This window comes from Tenrec ecaudatus, chromosome 14 (assembly GCF_050624435.1).
Source record: "Tenrec ecaudatus isolate mTenEca1 chromosome 14, mTenEca1.hap1, whole genome shotgun sequence".
In the NCBI taxonomy this organism is placed as follows: Eukaryota; Metazoa; Chordata; class Mammalia; order Afrosoricida; family Tenrecidae; genus Tenrec; species Tenrec ecaudatus.
The window spans coordinates 52,953,070-52,978,041 of NC_134543.1; the positions used below are offsets into that span (position 1 = coordinate 52,953,070).

General features: G+C 41.5%; 1 non-coding gene across 1 annotated transcript; it reads right to left on the reverse strand.

Annotated features, from left to right (window-relative positions):
- Positions 1–23,912: 23,912 nt before the first annotated feature.
- On the reverse strand, positions 23,913–24,076 carry LOC142427158 (U1 spliceosomal RNA). The gene has a single exon (XR_012779972.1). It is a non-coding gene; the product is annotated as a U1 spliceosomal RNA (small nuclear RNA).
- Positions 24,077–24,972: the final 896 nt, after the last annotated feature.

A 24,972-nucleotide genomic window follows, 5' to 3' on the forward strand; every position in this document is an offset into this window, starting at 1 on the left:
GTAATTGTTAAACTAGTTACTGTCTCTTCAGATTTACCTGTCTGGAATTTCATATGTAGAAAATCATACAAAATGCAAATGGGATACAGACAAAAATTAAAAACAATATCAAAACAAAACCTAGAAAAACCTCAATTGAAAAGCAGCAAATCTTAAAAATGGAAACAACTTTAAAATGGGTTAAAAGAGATCAAATGATAAGGTATTACATTTTGTTAAACATCTGTCACAATCAACTTTACAATGCCCTGTCTGATAGCAGGGCCATTTACATCCCTAGGACGATCAGAGGGCATTCACTGGAGTCCTAACCATGTGGGGACCCTGCAAATGGAGTTTGGTCTTCACTGTTATCCATAACCTTCTGAAAACCAGTGTTCAGCATTTAAGCTCTGACACAACTCACTCCTTTGGTTTTTGACTGTATTATTTTAAATCCTTATTGCGCACAAGCTGGTGTGCTTCTTCCATGTGGACTTCATTGATGCAGCTGGCTGCTTATTTGAAGACAAGCCTTTGAGACACTGGACACTCTACTTTTTGATAGACGGGCACCATCAAGCTTTTCACACTTTACTATAGCATCCATATCTTCAATGATCTCTTCAAGACGGTGAGTATTGAGTAGCCTACTCAATGTCATAAAAACTAGTTGGTTTGAGATTGGGCCTAGAATTGTGTGAACCCCAAATCCATTCATTTATCTATGTCTCTGGTTCACTTTAGAGAGATTATCATTTTCATGATAGAGAACATTATAAGTAACCCTCTGAGGTATACTGTGATATTGACAATGGCACTAATTTAGCCAATAGTAAAGAATTTAAAAGACTTGACAAAAGGAAATGAAACATACATGCATAAGCCAACTTTTCAGACCATAATACATGAATTTTATTTATACAGCTTAAACTTAAGTGACTGGACACTATTTACACAATGTCGATTAGTGATAGGGCAAAACTTTCAATAACACGCATTCACAGAGGTGGAACCATGCCTACCAGACTAATGCCATAAGAAAGCCTGGGAGCTCATGCTCTGTCGGTCACATGGCCTAGCTTCTGGATCATTTCTCAGCATATACATTGAATAGGCATGGTGACAAAATACAATCCTGGCACATACTTTTACTGATTTTGAACCCTGAAGTACACTCTTGTTCTGTCCAAATAGGTTCCTCTTTTAAATAAAACTAACAAAAATCAACAAAATTTTATTGGAACACAGCCACATCCAGATTTGTTTATGGCTGAGTATGATGTATAGACACAGTCCTAAAATATTTCCCATCTGGCCCTTTTAAGAAGATGTTTGCTGACCTTGAGTCACCCTTCAGGCCTGGAACTGAACTCACCTTCATGTTAGGATGTTCAAACATTTAAAACTAAAAGGACAGCATGTACCCAAGGGCAAAGTTCAGATGGTTATGAGAGAAGAAGGAATGGACACAAACAGGGAAGAAGGGGTAAGTGAGGATGCACTGTGGCGATGGCAATGGATGAGTTAAAATGTACGTGAGCTGTTGAATGCAAAACTGATGATCTCTGCAAATCTTCACCTAATTCACAATAATTCTACATAATCTACCATAATTCTGACCTGGATGAACGAGAGACAAAGTCCACGACAGACAAAAATACCAAACCACATTCAAGAACTTGATAACCCAAGTTGTCCCCCGTCTGGTGAAGAGACTGAATTCATATTTTAAAAATGTCTCCAGATGGTTTTACTAGAATTCTCTTAAAATTTAAAGAAGAAATAATACCAAGTCTATGCAGATATTTTGAAAACTATGAGGAAACACTCGGTCTGTATTACCCTTATACCAAACTCAAAGACACTGCAAGACAAGAAACTAAAGTGTTCTCCTGAACAGGCATCCAAAATGCTGAGCAGATATTAGTAAATTTAATTTATCAACATGAAAAATGTAATACACCATGACTAAGTGGGGCTTATCTCAGGGATTCAAGCTTGCCCCAGTCCATGTAGCTTACCAAGTTGGAAAAACTGAAGTTTGTACTTTCAAGTAAACATTTGTTCAGTGTAAAAAGTTGTGACTAGTGTATCTTTTAACTTAAGCAGGAACAAAATTGTTTTCCCTCAAGAAAAAATATGCTTTGAGATGCTTCAGTGGTTCTTTATGTGTGTTTTCCATTTCAGTACTTAATGTTATAAAAAGATGATTTCTCAAGGTTGAGACGTAATCAAATCAAATTAGTAATTTGATTACTGCTTTATCAGAGAAATTCCCAAGTGACAATGATTTATTTATTTTTAACTGAATGTACTTTAATGAAGAATATAAAGGCTACTAAGCCTGTTGAGTTGGGGAGAAGAAAAGTTCGCTACATTAGAATCAGATATAGATAAATTTTGATTTGCACTTTCCACCAAATCAGATTTAGTAAGTCAACAAAAATATTTCACTGTCATTTAGAAATTTATCTTGGCAGTAGTGACTTAGAAATACAAGTCATTTGAGCGTTCCTGAAGCATAAATTTCCCAAAGCATGGACCACTGTGGGAAACTTAAAATTTTAAAATAATTTATGTCTGATGACTTATCTTTGAGCAAAGAGGAACTCTATTAAAGATCTCTTGTGCATTGGCTAAACTAATGATTACTATCAATGTGTAATGGTTACAAATTGGACTTAATCACAAGGTCAACAGTTCAAAACCATCAGGCAGCTACACATGGGAAGGAAGAGGCTTTCTACTTCTATGAAGATTTGCAGGCTCAGAGACTCACAGGAACAGTTCTGTCTTGCCCCATAGGTTCTCTGTGAGTCAGCATTGACTTGATGGCAGTGGACGTGATGCCTCAGGGGGATGATTGATAATGTTCTCAACATAAAATGACAATGATGCCTCTAAGATGGGCCAGAGACATACATTAACCATAGATGCATGAATGGACTTTGGGTTTGCATTCAATTCTAGCCCCAACCTAAGAACCTTGGTTCTTATGACATGACCCTACTTGATGCTTACCCTCATGAAGGGATCCCTGAAGGCATGGGTGCTGAAGCAAAGTGCGGTAAATACACGGGACCATGCCCGTCTATCAGAAAGAACAGTATCTGGGGTCTTAAAGGCTTCCTTAACACAAGAAACCATCTAAATGGAATGCCAACTAAGTCCACATGGAAGAAGCACACCAGCCTGTGTGACACAAGAATTGTAAATAATAAAATCCAAATCTGAAGGAAGGAATGGTATCAGAGCTTAAATTGTGAACACCTGCTTTACAGAAGGCTATGTATGGCAGTGGAAGCCCAGAATCCATTTTTAGGGTCCACACATGGATTACGTGTTTGGTGAATCCCCTCCGATCACAGTTCGTGTGACTAGCCTGGTCATCAGAGAATATAGTAGACAGTGGCAGTATAGTTAGGTCAAAATGTACTATAATTCGATTTCTCTTTTGAACCATTTTTAAATTGTTTCACTTAAAAGGGGGGGTGGGGGTGGGCTACACATGGATTACACTCCTGGTGAATTTCTAACCATGGACTAGGGTTGTGAATGGGTTTGGTATCAAGAAGAAAGCATTGAAAAGCCTTGCTATCCAGTAGAAAGCATTGGAAAGTAATTCATTGAAAATGTAGTTAGGTAAAATTTAGTGTCCTGTCATGAGCCATTTAAATCTGTTCTGGTTTTTAATATTTTCTACTTTATTTTAAATTGAGGTTTTTATCTGTCTCAATTTATTATTGTTGTTAGTTTTTAAAAATGTTTTTCTGTGTGTGAATGAGATCCAGGATAGACAAACCTATAGAAACATTAACTAGATTAACAGTTCCTTGGAGGTGTGGCAGGGGAGGTTGAGAGGAAACGGGGAGCTGATAATTCATGATACAAGACTGAAGAAAATGTGTACAACTCTTCTTGATGAGATTGAACTATTGAGTGCTACGACGTGAATTATATGCCAATAAAACTTTGAAAAAAGATACAGATACATTGATTATAGTTGATTTAGTATACACTGATTTTGCAGACCAACCCTAACATGGCTTCCATATTCATTCATACCCTATATAACCCCCGCCCACTGAGTAGGGGAAAGATTTGTGGCATGTATCCCGTCAGTAGAGTATATACAAGGTGATAAATGTTGCTCTCATATGACATTGATCTTACCAACTCGTACTTGGAGGTTCTTCTTGACTTCATTTATGCTCAGGAAGCACGGTGGCAGGGAATTGTGGACACCCCTAGGGATTATAGATGGCATCTAGGATCTGGGCATGGCCTCTAGGGACAAAAAGCTGAAGTGCTTAGTCACATATCACACAGAGATAAATCTTGTCAGCTTAGCTAGGAAGTCTAATTCTTGCCCATTTGAGACTCCAGAAGAGAAGGGCAGCACTTTGCAGCCTTCAGAAACTCTGAGCAGAGGACATCGTGAACCTGCTTGATCAGCTGACCCACAGAAACTGACATAATTCGTATAATTTTAAGTCATTAAGTTTATGGCAACTTGTTATGCAATACAGAAAAATAATACAATTGCTATACATTGAGTATATGACTGGGTAATACTCCCCCCAAAAAACAAAACAAAAAAGCTCCGCTGGGGAGCTTTCATAGCACTCATGTTTCCTCTCAAGGCGAGCATTGAGCAACTCACTCAGAGTTAGCACACCTGGTGGCGTCGCCTGGGAAGGTTCTCTGGTCACAATAAGTGTTTTCATAAAAGCAGTTTCGCTTGAACCTCATTTCCCCCCCCTCATTTCCCCCCTCCATCCCTATTCCCCCCTTCCTCATGAAACCTTGATAATTTATAAATTATTATTTTGTCATATCTTACATTGTCCGACATCACCCTTCACCCACTTTTCTGTTGTCCATCCCCCAGGGAGGACATTAGATCCTTGTAATTGTTGAACCTCGTTTTTTTTTGTGTGTGATGGCCAATTTAAGAGAACAGCTGTGAAATTTTGTTTGCTGCTCATGAACAATCCCACAGAAACTGTTGTGATGTCGAATACACTTCAAAGGACAGGGCTGTGGAAAAGCGTAGGAGTGGTTTTCTCTTTTAGAAAAAGGTGAAATGTGAATTGATGACAAACCACGTTCAGGGTGTCCTGTCAACTTCCCCAAACAAAAATGTCAACTTGTAGTGCATTCGGAGTTTGTTCCATCAGTTCAGACTGTTAATCAAGCTTTCTATTTAGAGGTTCTGAAAAGATTGCGTAACAGTGTGCAACAAAAAAGGCCTGATTTGTGCTAGATGAGGGACTGGCTTTGCCACCATTTTGGGCAAAAGCAGCATGTCTTTCTTGCCCCATGTACCTTCCTCTGTGTGGCTTCTTTTTGTTTCTGCAAATGAAGAGGGACATGAATGGACAGAGATTTGACGATTTAGAAAGAGTAGAAAGAAATAAACAAATGAGGTAGATACTATCAGCCATCTAAACAAATTAGTTAGAAAAATGTTTCCAAGAATGGAATTGCAGATTTGACAATTGTGTTAAGTGTAATGGAGAGTACTTTAAAGGTGATAAGATTGTTTTGTACAAAAACTTAAATACATAGCTTTGGGGGAGAAATGTGTTTTTTTGAGGGGGTAACCCCTTGTATGTTCTCTACATAGCCACACACACACAAAACACACACACAATGTCTAATCTCAAGGTGAAGCCCACCTGCCCCTGAACTAATATATCACTGTAAGTTGCCATAAAATTATTTTGACTCCTGCTGATCTATGTGTGGTACATAATTACAAATTAGAATGTCCGTGAGAGCAGGAATACAGAATAATTATTACCCGAAGGGTAACTATTTAAATATAATGGCCAGGTAAGGTCTTTCTAAGGAGTCATTATTTAAGTTCAGACCTGAAGAATGGGGTTTTCAGCTACCCAGATGTAGGAGAAAGTGCATCTTAGATAGAATATCTTGTGGACATCGCTGAAGCAGGAAAGAGCGCGTCTTATTTTAAGAATAGTATGGCATTAACGTGGCTGGACTTCCAACAGGCAGAGAGAAATAGGCAAGTAAGTCTGGAGAACCAGGAAGAAGCTGAATCCGTCACGGTTTTGGAAGCCATAACTGGTAAGTGCAGTGAAAGCCACAGGATCAATACAAAAATTCTAAAGGACATTTTTCTTATTTTAAGTGGTAGTCATGGAGATGAGAAGAGGTTGTATTTCAGCTGTATTTTGAATGTTTAACATATAGATCGTTGATGGGTTAAATGTAGATTTTGAGGGAAAAGGAGGACTCAAAAGATCCTTAGGTTTCTTCATAACTGAAAGAGTGCAGTGTTATTGACTAAATGGAAAGACACAACTGTCCATGGGGTCTCTGGGACTGTAAATCGTTACAGGAGCAGACAGCCTCGTTCTCGCATGGAGAGATCCAAAGAACTCCAAACTCTGCTATCATGGCGATGCCGGCTTCTAGTGATCCTACAGAACAGGCTAGAACTGCCCCCGGTGGGTTTTCGAACTGCAACTCTTTACAGGAATAGAAAGCCTCATTTTTCTCCCAAGGAGCAGCTAGTGGTTTTGAACTGCCAACCTTGCAGTTGGACAATCCATTGCATAACCACTATGCCACCAGGGCTCCACAGAGTGGCTGGTGGGTCTGAATGGCTGTTTGTAGACTTGCAGTCAAATGCTTAACTACATCACTGGGGCTCCTCAAATGGGTAGTAGGGAACAAAAGGGATATAGTGATGGTGGAGTGAACAGAGTATTAAGAGTTCAACTTTATGCTTATTTATTAGATTTTATTTCAAGGTGATGTCATGCACACAGAATCGAGTTCGGTAGTTTTTATCCACAGATTCACCAAATATATCAGACACTACCAAAAAGGACATGAAGAAATGTGACTATTAGCCATTTAAGAAATACAAATCAAAATGGTAATGAAGCAAAATTAACCCTCCCTCCCCCCCCCCTGAAAACAACAACTGACGCAGGTGGTACAGAGATTGGAGTCCTCATACACTGCTGGTAAGATTGTAAAACAGCACAACCATGAGGGCTAGTGGTGTAGCACCCCCTCAAATAACTGGGAATAGAAATACCACAGGACCCAGCAACCACTCTACTTGATATTTATCCTAGAGAAGTGAGAGTTGTGACACGAATAGATGTACGTACTCCATGTTCATCACAGCACTATTCACAATGACAAAAAGATGGAAACAAGTGCCTGAGGCAGTTAGTTTATTGTGTCAACCTGGCTGATAAACACGTGAGGTTAATCGAAGGGCCGAGGGATAAATGGCTCAGTGAGCCTCGCCTTTCTAGTTCTCGGGTCTCTTGCTTTCGGACCAGGGTGGAGCTGCCTTAGCCAGTTCCCTGCTTCAACTAACAAGGCACACTTCCTCAAGACATCCCTTAGGAGAAGCCGCATAGACCTACCCCAATGCAGCCCTGGGTGCTGGAGCAGCCGTGAGGAGACCCCTGCCAGCGCTGAGATGCTTACACATTCACTGATTCGACTTTGCTCCTGCAGTCAGTGTCATAGCCTGTGTTTTGTGAGGTGGAGGAGGATTGTTGGACTTGTGGGCTTGGGAAGCACTGGGTGGGATGTTTTATTGATGTGCACTTACCCTTTATATAAAACTCTCTTATAGATGAGTTTCTGTGGATTTGTTTCTCTAAAGTACCCAGACTAACACAGTGCCCACCAGTGGAAGAATGGGTAAGTGCAATTTGGGCCATGCACACGGTGGGGTCCTATGCAATGTTAAAGAATAATGATTAAGCTGTGAGGCACTCATGGATAAACCTGGGGGACATCATGCTGAGTGAAGTCAGTCAATCACAGCAGGGCAAATAGAGCATGAGATCACTATTAGAAAAAAGTCTAGAAATAGCTTCAACACTAAAAGAAACATTCTCAGATGGTTACCAGGGGTAGGAGGCGAAGGGAAGGGGGGACGCCATAGGCTAGAGGATGGACAAGTGATAACTTGGGTGAAGGGGGCCAATACAAAATAAGAGGGAGCTGGCAAAAGAAGAAATGGAGCTGGGCAGACAGAGGCTTTCAGGAGGTAAGGGAAAGCCTGGTATCTGTGCAGCTCTGCAATAGTGGTGCTCTGTGAATAGATGCATGGATAGACATACGGGCCGATTAAGTAAGGGAGGGAGAGTAGGAAGACACCCAGGATATGCATATGTGCATTTTGTGTTTGCAGCAAATTACCCAAGAATGTGGTGGAGCATACAGGGCGCAAAGTTAAGGAAACTTCTTAGACATAATCAAACACCTTGAGACAAGATTAAGTTGCTGGGACTCTGGGATCAAGATCGTAATATTTCAGTGGATGCTAAGGTCCATTGACATACCATACTTCACAAAGACGATGGTTGCTATCCTACTGTGGTGAGTAATGGCTTGTGTTTTGAAAGCTCATGGGCAACCATCTAAGGGAAAACCATTGGTATCTTCTTATCCAGAGGAGAGATGAGTGGACTTATGGACTATACAAAGGTCAGTCCACAGCCTGGAGCCAGAAGAACTTAATGGGCTGTCTACCACTCTCAACTGCTCTGAAAGAGATCCTATTAAAACAGTGGTTCTCAACCAGTGGGTCACGACCCCTTTGGGGGAGTGTCAAATGACCCTTTCACAAGGGTCACTCGATTCATAACAGTAGCAAAATTACAATTAGGAAGTAGCAATGAAAATAATTTTATGGTTGGGGGGTCACCACAACATTAGGAACTATATTAAAGGGTCATGGCATTAGGTAGCTTGAGAATCACTGTATTAACAGGTCCAGGGTAGGGTGAGAAAAAAAAGAATGAAACAGAAGTCAAAATACTAAATGGGAGGAGGGTTATTGGTCAGAGAAAGACTGGCTCTTGGTCATCTCTCAGGTCTGAAAATGAAGTCATTTCCATGTGAGAATAATCAGGTATTTAAGATAAAGGTGTAGCCTCTCCCCAAGGACAGAGCGTTCAGAGGGTTAGGAAGGTGGAGGAATGGAAACAAGAAACACAAGGGAGGAACTGGGGTAAGTGAGGAAACATTAAGGGGGGCTCATGGGTGAGCTGAAACTATGCGTATGGATCATTGAATGTAAAAATTAGGATGTTCTGTATAAACCACAACCTAATTCAGAGTAAAAAGTTTCCCAAAATTCCTAATTCAGAAAAGCTGAGTGTGAAAGGATAGCAAAAATGTTGCTCTTTTCAGTGTTTAAGTAAGATAGCTGTGCAGTCAGATCAGATACACTTTCCAGGGTCACCCGTGGCCTCGTGGTTGTGACTTGGGCAAGTCAGCAGTTTGAAACCACCAGTAGAAAAAGGAGACTTTCTACTTCCATAAATACTTACGGCCTCGGAAACCCACAGGACAGTGCTGCCCTGTCCTATTAGGGTTACCAGGAGTTGGAATTGACTCCATTGCAGTGAGGTAAAAAATATTCTAACAGTTTGTCATTGTATGTTACACTTTAGTATTTCCTTAAAATAAACCCTTTTCACTGGTGATCACGTGAAGCACACCATCTCATGGGGAGAGTTGGAGGAAATTATGCTAGGCGAAGTTAGCCAATCACAAAAGGACAACATGAGTCTCCTGGGGTAAGTATAATCAGCACAGTATATATAGAAGAAAAGAAACTTATGCTCATGAGTTGAGGTACAAGCAGTCGGAAGGAGGTCAGACCAAACCCAAGGAGATACATGTGATTCCAATAAAAAGAAGGGGAAAGGGCAGAAGGGGAAAGGGCAGAAGGGGAAAGGGCAGAAGGGGAAAGGGCAGAAGGGGGTGAATGATGCCATGGGGGGAACAGGGCACGAACACACCCAGGGGGAGAGTATTGGTTATGTCTCCACAGAATTGAGAGTGTGCATGCAGACCCCACCACGGTGCACCAAACATTGAGGGCAATGTAATCACATGGAACAACACATGAAAACAATGGGCTATAGGGTTGGCCCCAATCCAAGAAAACTAGGCCCCTCCCTAGAAGTAGTGCAACAGATGACAACACTAAGCCTACAGATTGGGGAGAGCAAACCCAGAAGGAAAGAGTGTGTCTAGACCTCTGTCGGCACACCAAGCCCTGAGGATGATATCTCTGCACGGAGCTGCTAAGGCACAGAGAGGCCTGTAGGGTCAACAACAGCCCAAGACACGATGTCCCCTTACAGGAGCATACGGTGACAGAGGACAGTACTGGGACACACGGCAGGGAGATAGTCTGGTTTGAACATCCCACAGCGGGAGAATCAACAAGGGAACATAGCAGATCAACAACAGGAGAAAAGCAAAGCCACACAGCCTCTGAGGAGCCCTTAAAATAGACTCCAGGCTAGGAGGGACAGCTCCCAGAATCCCCCAGGACCACTGGGGAGAGAGTCATAAAGGTCAGAGGACAGACCTGGAATTATGTTTGTTTTCTTTTTCTAGTTATAATGATCTTTCTTTTCTTTCTCTTTTTATTCAATCTTTTTTTTGGTCACTGTTAGCATTGGTGTCACTACTTTTATATGATAGGCATGTGAAGCAAGCCTGAGGAGAAAGCAACTGGACCGACTATTCTGGAGAGACCTGGGGGGAGAAGGAGGTGGGGCAAGAGAGCAGCGAGCAAACAGCACCACAGACAGGGAAGCAACTAGGGAATTAAAAGAACAAAGATGAGGACATAGAGATCCTGGGGTGCTGGAACAACAGCAATCTAGCTGAGGAATTACTGAGAGGCAGAAGAAGGATAAGTGTGATGGTGGGGCAGGAGGAAGCAAAGGGAAACAGGAAAGATCTAGGAAGCAAAGCTATGGAGAGAGGTATAAGCATAGGTGTGTACATATGTAGATACATTAATTCATAAAAATAGAGGTATCAGCCTATGTACAGATATTTATATGGTTATACACAGAGGTAGTGAACATGCCCTCCCTCAGTGCAAGAACACTTTGTTCTAACAAATGTATTCTGTGATGCTCACCCTTTGGGCACAATCGCTGAAGACAAAATGGCTGCATAAGCAAATGTGAAGAAAGTGGGTGGTGCCCAGCTATCAATGGGGTTTTAAAGGCTTGAAGTTAAACAAGTGGCCATGTAGCAGAAAAGCAATAAGCCCACATGGAAGAAGCACACCCACCTGTACAATCATGAGGTGTCAATGGGATCAGGCAACAGGCATCAGAAGATGCCTGTTACAAACAAGCAAACAAACAAAAAAAACATATTTTTGAGCATCAGGTGGATTGGAGCAGAGACCCCAAACCCCTCTGCAGACAATGGGACATCCCCTAACAGAAGGGTTACAAATAAGGGATGAGTCCCCCAGGCACAGTATAGCACTGATAAAAAGCACAATATTTCTCCGGTTCCTTGAGGCTTCCTCACCCCCTACTAACATGACCCCAGTCCTGCCTTTCACTTTGAGCTAGATTGGAGCATGTGCACAGGTAAAGATAAGAGATAAGAACTCAAGGTACATGGAATTCAGAACAGATAAACCTCTCAGGAACAGTAGTGGGAGTAGTGATATCATGAGGGTAGTGGGATGGTTGGGGAGGGCAAAGGGGGAGACATGGGGAGCCCATCACAAGGTCGGATATATAGCCCTGCCAAGGGAACAAATAACAGAAATGTGGGTGAAGGGAGACAATGGACAGTGTAAGGTATGAAATAATAACAACAATATATAATTGATCAAGGATTCATGAGGGAGGGAGGGGGAAAAAGGAGCTTATACCAAGGACTCAAGTTGAAAATACTTTGAAAATGATCATATGTACAAATATGCTCAATACAATTGATGTATGGAATGTTATAAGAGCTGTAAGAGCTCCCAATAAAGTGATCTTAAAAACATTTTTTTTAAAGAGCTCAAGACACACATGGAATCCAAGAACAGGAATGGGAGTAGTGATACCAGGAGTGTCCTAGGGGTGGGTGGGAAGAGACAGGGAGGAAGGGGGAACTGTTTGCAATGATTGACACATAACACCACTCCCCTTCCCAGGGGGAAGAGCAACAGTGTACGATATGAAAATAATAATTTATTATTTATCAAGGGGTCACGAGGCAGGGGGAAGGGAAAAAAGAAGAGCTGATATTAAGGGCTCAATGGAAGGTAAATGTGTAGAACATAATAATGGCAACATATGTACAAATATGCTCAATGCAATTGATGTATGGATTGTTATAAGAGCTGTAAGACCACCCAAGAAAATGATCTTTTAATAAAAAAATAATATGTGTTAGGCTTCTCTAGAGAAACAAAACAAGGAAATTTATGAATGTATATATATATATATATATATATAACACAATGAAATAAACAGCTAATTAGTCCACAGAGCAGTACAGAGTTCTCAGTTCAACTCACTTCCATGAGATAGTTAATATACTGGCAGTCCTTCAACACACGAGGGCTGTTGGGTGCAAGTCAAGGAAGCAGACAGCTGAGTCTTCTGTAGAGCATTATAAGGCAGTCCAGCCATAGGCAGTGAACAGCAGGGCAGGTCACCAACAGATAGCCAGATGACAGGGTCTGACAACCTCCAGCTCAAGTGATGTACACACCAGCAGTGTGGTGAAGCAGGTCTCAAAGGAACCTTAAACTATAGCAACATGGTTCATGGGTTGGGTGTCCCACAAGGAGGGTAGCTCACAAGTTGAAGCAGAGAACTAGCTAAGGCAGCCGCACTGGTCCGATCATCAAAGAGCAAGAGACGGAAAGGCAAGGCTCACAGAGCCATTTATCTCTTTGCCCTTCACTTAAACTACAACCATATTAATCCCACGTGTCTATTGACCAGGTTGGCACAATAAACCTACCTATCTCTTTTAGTAAGATATACTAATGGAGGTTTATCCTATATACTGTTTGGATAACCAAGTGTCAAGTTCTTACATGGACCACAAGAGGTATTAAAAACAAAACAAAAATAATCTATGAAACACTGCAGACAGCCTGTGACTTTCACTGGGCAAAATTTCACCTCAGCATTTAATCAAATAAAGCACTCATTTCCTCTGGTATTAAATCCATCTGGATTATCTGTTTTTCATGTCAATTTTTATGTAGTTATTGTCTATTTTTCAAGAATTAATTTTTCTCACATTTTTTTCTTTTTTTTACATTTTATTAGGGACTCATACAACTCTTATCACAATCCATACATATACATACATCAATTGTATAAAGCACATCCATACATTCCCTGCCCCAATCATTCTCAAAGCATTTGCTCTCCACTTAAGCCCTTTGCATCAGGTCCTCTTTTTTTTTCCCCTCCCTCCCCTTTCCCCTCTCCCTCATGTGCCCTTGGTAATTTATACATCGTTATTTTGTCCTATCTTGCCCTATCCGGAGTCTCCCTCCCCCCCCTTCTCTGCTGTCCCTCTCCCAGGGAAGAGGTCACATGTGGATCCTTGTAATCAGTTCCCCCTTTCCAACCCACTCACCCTCAACTCTCCCAGCATCGTCCCTCACACCCTTGGTCCTGAAGGTATCATCCACCCTGGATTCCCTGTGCCTCCAGCCTTCATATGTACCAGTGTACAGCCTCTGCCCTATCCATCCCTGCAAGGTAGAATTCGGATCATGGTAGTTGGGGGGAGGAAGCATCCAGGATCTGGGGGAAAGCTGTGTTCTTCATCGGTACTACCTTGCACCCTAATTAACCCATCTCCTCTCCTAAACCCCTCTATGAAGGGATCTCCATTGGCCGACACTTGGGCCTTGGGTCTCCACTCTGCACTTCCCCCTTCATTTAATATGGTATATATATACATATATACATATGCATATATACACATACATACACACACTTATATCTTTTTTTTTTGCATGATGCCTTATACCTGGTCCCTTGGCACCTCGTGATCGCACTGGCCGATGTGCTTCTTCCATGTGGGCTTTTTTGCTTCTGAGCTAGATGGCCGAATTTTTCTCACATTTACATTTATTTTCTTGTTGGAGATACAGCCTAAGTAACTACTCAGTTCCCTATGCCATGGAACTATTTTGAATGTCTGGCTTATGGTGCTGAGAGTCACAAAGGTGCTTAAGTCTCTTTCCCAAAGCTGCCAGGATAGCACTTGAAGGCCACATCAGCCCTAGATGAACTTGACAAGTCTGAACTGCAATTAGATCCATAATTAGACACTAAGAGAAGTTAGGGTTCTCTTCATGCCTAAAGACATTCATATCTTGAGTGGTGAGGTTATATTGTTAAGAAACCAAACCCAAACCAAGCTTGCTGCCATTGAGTCAATGCTGACTCAAAGCGACCCCCTGTAGTTACCTGAGACTGAAACTGTTTATGGGAGTAGAAAGCCCAGTCTTTCTCCCACAGAGCTGCCTGGTGGTTTCAAACTGCAGACCATGTGGATCACAGCCCAATGTCTAGCCACCACCAGGGCTCTTAAATATCATTTTGAAAAAGTGTCATTGAAAGGAACCCTCATGTTTGGTGAGTAGAATAAGAACCTCTCCATATCCAGAAATATCTAGGAGAATATGGGTGTTGGATTTGAACTGAAGAACATTCCCATTCCAGCTGTGTAATACTATAAAACCTTAAAATCTTTACATCTTTTTCTGTAAACGCCACTCACCTCAGAGTACCATGATCAAATGAAAACAATGCATAGTAAAACATTTGATAAATGTAACCTGAAAGAGGTTCATTTAATATATTTTTCTGAATATAAAATTAATACATTCTTATAATTAATAAAGAAGACAAAGAAAATGTGAAAGCTATTCTCACTTCCCTCCAACTCCAACTACAAGCATTACTAATGATTTACTTTGCATTTGACCTCCTAAATATACCATTTCTTAGATTTGGAAATGGCTTGGTAAATGTACTGGTTCTGTGTTGGGCTGCTAACCGAAAGGTCAGTAGTTCTAAACCACCAGCTCCCATGTGAGAGAAAGATGAGGCTTTCTACTCCTGTAGAATATATGGTCTCAGAAACCCACCGGGACAATTCTACCTTGGTCTACAGAGTTGCTATGAGTTGGAATTGACTTAATGACAATGTGAAAGAGATTTGAAAATACTTTAAATTTAGTTTACTTTTTCTTCCCATATGTAACACTAATTTTTTTCTCTCTCTCTCACTGTGTGATCTTAAATATTTTATCCATGTTTAATGTTCCATAGGTTCCCAAACTTATTTAGTTTCCAGAAAAAAATTACTCAGCACACCACCCTTACTTTTTCCCACCCCCAATGAAAAACTTTTGTGCCATATCCCGTAATCCAAGATAAAGTGTAGGCATCAGTGTTTGCAGCCCCCCTGGATCATTTCTGTGCCCACCCCCACCCCCAAGGGACAGTGTTGCCCATGTTGGAAAACTCTGGAAAAGAAAAGGGCTGTGGAAGAAACTTCCCATATGGTAATTTACAATAATGTGAGGTTGCTTCTTTGGAAGGGGTTTGCTCTGCTCTTCAAACTGGAACTGTAAAAGTTCACATACTTACCCATGGGGTGACCTTTGTTTGCCTAAAAGCAGCATCCGCATAGCATTGTAGAATGCAATGGTTGAGAGACCATTCTGTACTAAGTAGCAATCCACCAGAGTACGGCTTGTAGCTACAGTCCCCAGCTGCCTAGCTGTGATTCTGGTCTTTGATGAATGTGACCATGGATGTGAATATTGTGCAATTAAGAATGTTCTGACTGGATGGCACAGACAAGCAGTCGTGCAAACACAGAGTTTTATTTTACGCAAGTGACAAGAAGTCTGCAGATACAGCAGATCAGTGATAGTATTCATGTCTTATGTTTGTGGTGTTGCTTCACCATTCATAATACAAAGGCATTCTTCCCCTGGACTGCAAGATGCTGGGTAAAGTTCAAGCATCAAGCCCAATTCAAGATAGACAGGAAGAAGGAAGAGGGCAGATACATCGTCTTCTACTTTAGTAGGAAAGCAAAATTTTAGCCATAGTGTGCGTGAGAGACTTCTGCTTATGTATCGTCCTTGGGCCAAGGCTGGGTCACATGACAATTTCTACCTGCAAAGCAGCTGAGAAACAAGAATTGTATTTGATTTTCAACCCCTGCATTGGGAAACAGGGAAGGAAAACAGTGTAACATTTTACAGACCCTGACACCGGAAGGAAGGTGAGAGATGGAGGAGTGGTATCTAACTCTGCTTCGTATCTTCTCATTGGTGTCAGACCTGTGAAGACACGGAGAAGTTCACGCCACCAGAAGGCTGGGTTGCGGCAGTTCTGTAGTTTCCGCATCTGTCATTTCGACTCAGAAATCTTTTCTATTTCCAAGTTCAGTGATGGATCCAGCCAACAATTGAGGATTTTTTTTCTTTACCTCAAGGCTGATTTTATGGACTCATTTGTCCTTTCTGACCCTGAGTCTTATTGTGGGAAACTGGGCACTTTGACCCATGGGGTGGTCTCCCAAATGCCCAGGAAAAGGTGAAAATGAATTCACCTTTTCAAGAAATTTTGCATATCAAAGGGGACTAGTTTCCATGTGCCTTTTGTTCCTAGGCAGAGGATCTTCTTGGCTTACATTTATTTGCTTAACATACAAGTATGATTCAAATAACTCTTCAATAGACAAGGAAAACCATCCAAGGTGACTGAAGTTCCTATTTGATTACCAGAGAAGTGGAGGTCAACTTCTCCCACCTAAAAGGGGGGGGGGAATATGACTACATGCAATATTTGAAAACATACAATAATTACAATACTTTCAGATGCCATAATTGATTCTTTGAGGTTTCATGCAACACATCTTTGAGTAACATTTATTTATTTCCATCCATTGATTCAACCTACAACCATTGTGGATGGAAGCCAAGGGAGGGCCAGAGCCAGAGCAGTACCGGCACTATTCGTTCTCTGAAGGAGCTTAGCATCTAGTCTGTGGGAGAGGCATGGGATGATTTCTGCTGGATGTGCTACGCACGTTAGAGCTGAGCGATGCCTGAGGGGATATCTCAGAGGAAGGAACGCTAGGTTAGGCACATATTCTAGAAGAGAGACTACTTGAGCTGAGGTTTGAAATGTGTGTGGACTCTGGCTGAAGGACTGAGTTGAAAGGCCTTCCAGGGACAAGAAAGAGCAGGAGTGCTGGTGGGGGACCTGCTGCCTGTAGAAAGAAGAAAAGCAGTAGTCCCACGTGGAGTGAAGAACATTTCGGGGAAATGAAAGAAAGAAAAACAAACTGCAAAGCTTTTTTTTTTTTTTTAAACTAATGAACCTGAACTCTCGATTGTAGATTGGGAATATAGGTTATAAATTCATATTAGGTGACCCCATCCTACTGCCCCAAGAATGAAATTGTAAACTTCAATTTTTTCTGTTGTAATGCAATAAAAAATAACATCTATGATAGATTGAGTATAAAGTTCATGAGCTCCTCCAAAATGATAATTACAGTCATTTTAGAATACTAGCCTCTTTGTATCAGTCCCTTAGCCTGCATTAGCTTAAGTCGATTAGGCCCCCTTGAGATGCTAGGGCTGTAGGTGAATGTTTTATTCTGGATGTGATAATGAATCAGATTCTCTCTGGGGATGAAATTATTTCCTGCATAATTTTCCCAGGCTATTAGAGTACCATTTATTCCCTTACAACACAAAATGAGGGCTAAGTTACACAAAAGAATTAAGAAAACCTCTCAGCATCTCAATTATTATTATTCTTCAAGGAAACAACATAGGCACAGGAAGGACAGAGACTGTTGGTTATCTAGTGCTGATGTAACAGAAATACTGTACGTAGATGGCTTCAACAAACAAAAATCTAGCCTCCCACAGTTTAAAAGGTCCCAAGTCTGAAGTCAGGGCACCAGCTCTATGGGAAGACTTTCCGTCTTTTGCCCCTGGGAGAAGATCCTTGTCTTGGTTCAACGTCTAGGAACCGGGTGTGCTCTGTAGATGCTAGTGTATCTTGGCATACATTTCCCCTGGGTTTAGGAAGCTTTCAGTGCAGAGACCCTTGGTCCAAATTTGCTCTGCTCCTGACTCCTCTTTCTGGATGGTGTTGAGCGCCTTCTCTCTGCTCAATTGTTTTCCTTTCGTCTCTTCTCAGATAAAAGATGATGTAGCACACTCTAGAGAAACCCCCGGAGGCTGGTTGGATCAAGGCTATGACCTGAGTAGGGCTGTGGCCATCTCACCCTGATGTCAGTGAACAGCAGGCAGGGTCATAGCTGGCCTCCTCTGCATTTCCTATTACCAAGAGACGGGTCAGACATGCCTCCATGCTCCATCCTTCACCTACTTTGGCACCAACCACTCCTCCCAGAGCACTCTGCTTCGATGCTGGGCTGGATAATTGCTGTAATGGCCACGTAGAACTCACAGACAATACTCACCCGGCGGCGTAGTGGTTTACGCGTTAGGCTGCTGCTAACCACAGACCAGCAGTTTGAATGTACCAGCCACGCTATGGGTGAAAGATGTGGACTGCTATTCCTGTGAACAGTTCATCTCAGAAACCCACAGGGCAAGTTCTATCCTATCCTATCCGACCTGACCCTACCCTATCACACAGTGTCACTGTGAGTCAGAATCAGTGTGATGGCCGTGAGTTTTGTTTTATTAAGCAAGTTAACAGAGTACCATAAATCAGGATCAGTAACAATAAGGATACGATCAATACCCCTCCCCAACCTGCAGCCACGTCTTTCTCCAGTCTTCAGCCTCTCGGCCCTGTGGTCCTTTGGCTTCTTCCCCAGTTGGCCAGGAATCAATCCACCTGCCTGTTGTTCTGTCTTACAGTTCCACAGTCTCGGTGCTATTCTGTTTTCTCTGGCCTCTGGGTGCAACCTGGCATCTTGGCTCTGTCCCGTATTCTCTGTGCCACAATCTCTGGTGTCGCTGATCCTGGGCTATGCCACTTCAGGCAAAGTTCTGGAACAGGGTCTTCTGATGGTCCTGGGCTTTCTTTCTCTGTCTGGGTGGCTCTTATTCACAAAGTAATGATTTTGATGGAGATATGATTTGTCTTTTATCTGACTAAGGCCCCAAGGAAAACAAAGGATGGTGTTTTAAGTCACACCCTCTAGTAAATTAGAGTCTAAAGATACTCCCAAAGGAATAAAGGATGGGACTTGGTTCACATCCTGTACTGAGGGCAGGACCCCACCTTAATCTTGCCCATTAGTAGAGCAGAGAATTCCTTCAAAGTGGCATCATAGCCACAGGCAGTGTCCAGAATTATAATACATCACATAAGGGCTTGTGGCGACAAGGGTCATATAAAGCAAATGTTTTGAGAATGATGAGGAAAACAAATGTACAAAAGTGCTTGACACAATGTATGTATGTAGGTATTGTGATAAGAGTTGTGCACGCCTCCAATAAAATGATTTTTAAAAACCATCGGAGAACTCTGATGGAGAAATGCATGGCAAAAAAAAATTGACTACATCTCACTAATCCCCTTGGAAGAAATGATGAAGTCAGAGAATAGAACAGAATGTTTCAAATGGCAGCTAGAGAAGAAAAAGGAAATTACTATTTTATCTTTCCATTTTATTGGGGGCTCTTACAAATCGAGTTACAAACCATACATCAATTTTCTCTGACATATTCATACATGTATTCTATCATTATTTTCTAGACATTTACTTTTCACTGAGCCCTTGAAAAAGTAAATTATTATAATGAAATGTGCCCTAGAAACCTGAAGTTGCAAAACCAAAAAGGAAGAACATGCCCAGTATATCTTAAACGGAAAGAACTCAAGGAAAAAAATCCAAGTCTCAAGTTGAAATTTTGAAAGATTCTATAGACAATTATTGAATGATGCAAGAAGCTTCAAAAGATGGAAACAATACACAGAGTCACTGTACTAAAAAGAAATAATCGACATCCCCCATTTCAGGAGGTAGCATGTGAACAAGAACCAATGGGCCTGATGGAAGAAGTTCCAGCTGCACTGAAAGCCTTATCCCAAAACAAGGCTCTAGCAATTTATGGAATAATTATTGAAATGTTTCAACAGGCTGATGAAGCTCTGGAAGCACTTACTCATCTATGTCATAAAATTTGGAAGAGAGTTACTTGGCCAACTGACTATAAGAGATCCATACCTGTACCCATTCCAAAGAAAGATGACCCAACAGAATGCTCACGTTCTAGAACAGTATCACCAATATCACATGCAAGTAAAATTTTGTTGAAGGTCATCCAACAGTGATTGCAGCACTGCATTGACAGGGAACTGCCAGAGTTCCGGACTGGATTCAGAAGAGGATGTGGAATAAGAGATATCATTGCTAAAGCCAGAGAAATCTTGGCTGAAAGTAGACAATACCAGAAAGATGTTTACTTGTGTTTCATTGATGATTTAAAGATATTCTACTGTGTGGATCATAGAAAATACGGATAGTCTTGAGAAGAATGGGAATTCCAGAACACTTCATTGTGCTGACTCAGAACCCGCACATGGATCGAGAGGCACTTGTTCAGAAAGAACAAAAGATTATTGCATAATTTAAAATCAGTGTGCAACAGGATTGTATCCTATCACCATACAAATTCAATCTGTATGCTGAGAAAATCAGCAGAGAAGAATATTGTATCAAGTCTATGGCATATGAAGACGAATGTGGCACCAGGATTGACAGAAGGCTCATTAACAACCTGCAATATGCAGATGACACAACCTTGCTTGCTGAAAGTGAGGAGGACTTGAAGCACTTGCTGAAGACCCAGGACTGCAGTCTTTAAGATGGATTGCAACTCAATGTGAAGAGAAACAAAGTCCTGACAACTGGACCAATAGATAACCTCATGATAAAAGGAGGAAAGATTGAAGTTGGGAAGGATTTTGTCCTGCTTGAATCCACCATCAATGCCCATGGGAGCAGCAGTCGACAGACCAAACAACACATTGCACCGGGTAAATCTGCTGCGCAAGACCCCTTTAAAAGCTGTTGGAAAGCAAGAATATTACTTTGAGAATTAAGGTGCACTTAACTCAAGTCATGGTATTTTCAGTAGCCTCATATGCATTTGAAAATTGGAAATTAAATAAGGAAGACAGAAAACAAACAAACCCCAATGCATTTCAGCTATGTTGCTGGCAAAGAATACTGAAAGTACCAGGCACTGACAAAGGAGCAAACAGAGCTCTTTTGGAGGAAGTACAGCCAGAGTGCTTCTGAGAAACAAGAATGGGGAGACTTTGTCTCATGTTCTTTGGACATGTTATCAGGAGAGACCAGCCTGTGAAGAAGGAAATCATGCCTAGTAAAGTGGAGGGGCAGTGAAAAAGAGGAAGCTAATGAGGGGTGTGTGTGCAGAGTGGAGACCCAAAGCCCATTTGTCAGCGACTGGTGATCCCCTTGCAGAGGGGTCTCAGGGAGGAGACGAGCCAGTCAAGGTGCGATGTAGCAATGATGAAAAATACAACTTTCCTCAAGTTCCTAAATGCTCCTCCCCCCCCCACCCCCACCCCCACTATCATGATCCAAATTCTACCTTGCAAGTCTGGCTAGACCAGAGATGTACACTGATGCAGATAGGAACTGGAAACACAGGGGATCCAGGGCGGATGATCCCTTCAGGACCAGGGGTGTGAGTGGCGATACTGGGAGGGTAGAGGGAGAGTGGGTTGAAAAGAGGGACCTGATTACAAGGATCTACATGTGACCTCTTCCCTGGGGGACGGACAACAGAAAAGTGGGTGAAGGGAGACGTCCGACAGGGCAAGACACGACAAAATAATAATTTATAAACTTGATAGACTCATGAGGGAGGGGGGAGTGGGGAGGAAGGGGAAAAATGAGGACCTGATGCCAGGGGCTTAGGTGGAGAGCAAATGTTTTGAGAATGATGAGGGCTATGAATGTACAGATGTGCTTTACACAATTGATGTATGTATGGATTTTGATAAGAGTTGTATGAACCCCCAATAAAATGATTAAAAAAGAAAAAGAGGAAGCTTTCAACAAGATGGATGGACACAGATCCCGGGCTGCAACAATGGGCTGAAGCTTAAAAAACAGTTGTGAGGATGGTGCAGTACCGGGCACTGTTTTGTTCTGTTGAGCGTAGGAATTGTTTTGTTCTGTTGTGCGTAGGAATTGTTTTGTTCTGTTGTGCGTAGGCATTGTTTTGTTCTGTTGTACGTAGGAATTGTTTTGTCTGCTGAGCATAGGCATTGTTTTGTCTGGTGAGCGTAGGCATTGTTTTGTCTGTTGAGCGTAGGCATTGTTTTGACATCCCCTAACAGCAATCACAGCAATATTCACCCCTATAACCGTCTAGCTGATCACATAAGACGGCATCCTGGGTGTTCACATCATTCGATAACCGCCAAATAACTGAGGATCACGGTCCAAACAAGCTGACGCATATTTTGGAAGATACAGTCCAATCCATGACAGAGACCAATATTTGCACATTAATTTTCTTTCTTTAGTTTTGCCTCAGAGTGTTCCGTTGTTTCTCTAGTTTCCTAAAACCCTAGGACTTTGGGAAGCAGTTTCCAACAATAAAGTTTTACTCTTGTCCAAAAATGCAAAATGGTAAATTTTGCTTTAATCCTTTTGTCAGGTGCTTGAGTTGATAATATAATACAATATCATAACATTGTATGATAATTATTAACCTGGGCCCATTGTGCAGCCACTGGCAGTTCATTCCATGGAGGCTCTGCCTCTTTTGATGAGCCTCCACTTAGCCAGGCATGATGTCCTGTACCAGGCACCAGTCTCGCCTGATAACATGCTCAAATTTACTTTTATATGTATTTTACTTCAATGATGAGTAAAACAATGTCTGTTGGTTGTTAAACCCCTGTGCCTTTAAAGTATTGTTTTCATATATGCTGTGATCCTATATTGTGAAAATTTTAGAAGGTGTATTAGTATTATTATATTTGCTCCTCACCTCTGTGTTTTATGGTTACTGCAGACATTATTGACAATGAGATTATTTATCTTTGAACGCCACAAAATTATGCATCTATTATACCAATACATTGTATGAAATTTTGCTGTCCCATCATCAATCCCCATTGTTTGTGTAAATAGTGTCCAGTCACTGAAGAGTTTAATCTGTATAAGTCAATAATTCATGTATTTTGGTTCAAAGTTGGCCTACACTAGTATAAATTCCTTTTGTCAAGAGTGTTAAAATTCTATACCATTGGCTAAACAAAGAAAATTATCAATAGTGGTTACACATTGGGCTGCTGACCAGAGGGTCAAGAGTTGGAAACCACCAGCCCTCTCTGAGAGAAAAGACAAGTCTTTTTACTCCTGTAAAGATTTATACTGTTGGAAACTTACAGGGACAGTCCTACCCCATCCCATACGGTCACTATGAATCAGCATTGACTCAAGGGCAGTGGAAGTGGTGCCCCAGGGGGATGATTGATAATATTCTCTTTATAAGTGAAGATGGAAACATAGAAAGATGGAGTGGTAGGGGACAACACCAGACACAGTATGGGAATTGCACCTGATCTGATCCCACCACACCGAGGCAAAACACTGAGTGGGTGCAACAGGACAGCAAGGAAATGGAATTGTGAGGTCCTCAGGGAATGCTGAAGGTGGACTTTGGGGGAAGGGTGTGGTGCCCTAACAGACTGGACTGGAAAACACTCCTAAAGGCCAACAAACAATCCTTGAACTAACAAAAAAAGAAAGAAAGAAAGAAAGAAAGAAAGAAAGAAAGAAAGAAAGAAAGAAAGATGGAGTGGTAACCAGTGGCCAGAGTTTCTCAGATTGGTAATTTTTTTTTGACTGGTAATGTTTTGTGGAAAGAACAGGAAATGTAGGCAAATAAGACGGAGGAATTGGTAGGAATATTTCTTACATGTTTTTAAAAGCCAAGGCAGAAAAAAGCATGATAAATTGGAAAGTTAAAGAAAAAATTTTGAAAACAGGATTGCCATCAAACTGAAGCAAATTTCTAGATACACAGGGTAGCCATGCTGAGTGTTTTTTTTTTTTTTTTTTAGGGGAGAGCGCGAACGCAGTCCCCCGCTGCCACAAATTATGCAGTCAAGTTTCCCACATTTGGGAAAATCACAGGGGTCAGCACATCCGGAGTGCAGTGGATAAGCCTCACCCTGGGAAAACCACCTTTGTGATCAACGTATCTCCCCTGCCAGGTACGTATATGCTGAGTGTTTTAGGAACTGAATTAAACTTAAGTCCCAGTAAAGAAGACTTTGAGGTAGATATTTTTATTTTTGTTGTGAGAATAATAAATTAAGGGTAAAAGAAATCAAGGAACTTACACAAATAGGCTTGGCAAGCAAATAAATCAGAGTAGTTGCTAGGTGCCATTGACCTATATTGACGCTATGCAAAACAGAACAAAACACAACCTGGCCCTGTGCCAACCTCACTGTGAACTAGTTCCTTAATGTAAGCCTCTGTATCTCTATAATCAATGTATTATTTTGTGATGTTATTGAAGTATTAACATCCCTTTACACTATTTTTGTCATAAAAAACCCAAGGGATCTATGGTTGTGAAATTTCTTGGGCATTTGATGCTTGGACTTTGAATATTTGTATTCAGAAGTCTTATGGCCAATTAAAATCCTCAGCCTCAGGAAGGATAAAAATCAGATTTTGGAAGAACACATTATAAGTAATTGCCTTTGCACCCAGTTAATCACTTTTTTTTTGGTTGAGAGTTTGCATTTTAAATGATGCCATTTAAGCTGATTTCTCTAGAAAAGAAAAACCAATGACATTTATACATGTATGTGTGTATTGAGATTTATATTAAGGCCATTGTTCACGTACTTGTAGAAGTGGACAAGTTCCAAGTCTGAGGGTGAGATTTCAGGTAGAAAGTCTCTCCTGATTCTAGGAGCTGCAAGGGCAAAATGAACCTGACTGTCAGGACAGATGCAGACTTCTGGTTGCCGAGGTGAATGAATCCAGAGTCAACAGTTTAGGCTGCTGACGACTCCTAGGATCAGCATACAATATAACATATCACTGGCTCAAGTCCAAAGAACCAGAGGTTGGAGAATGACCCAGCTACAGCATCCACACAAA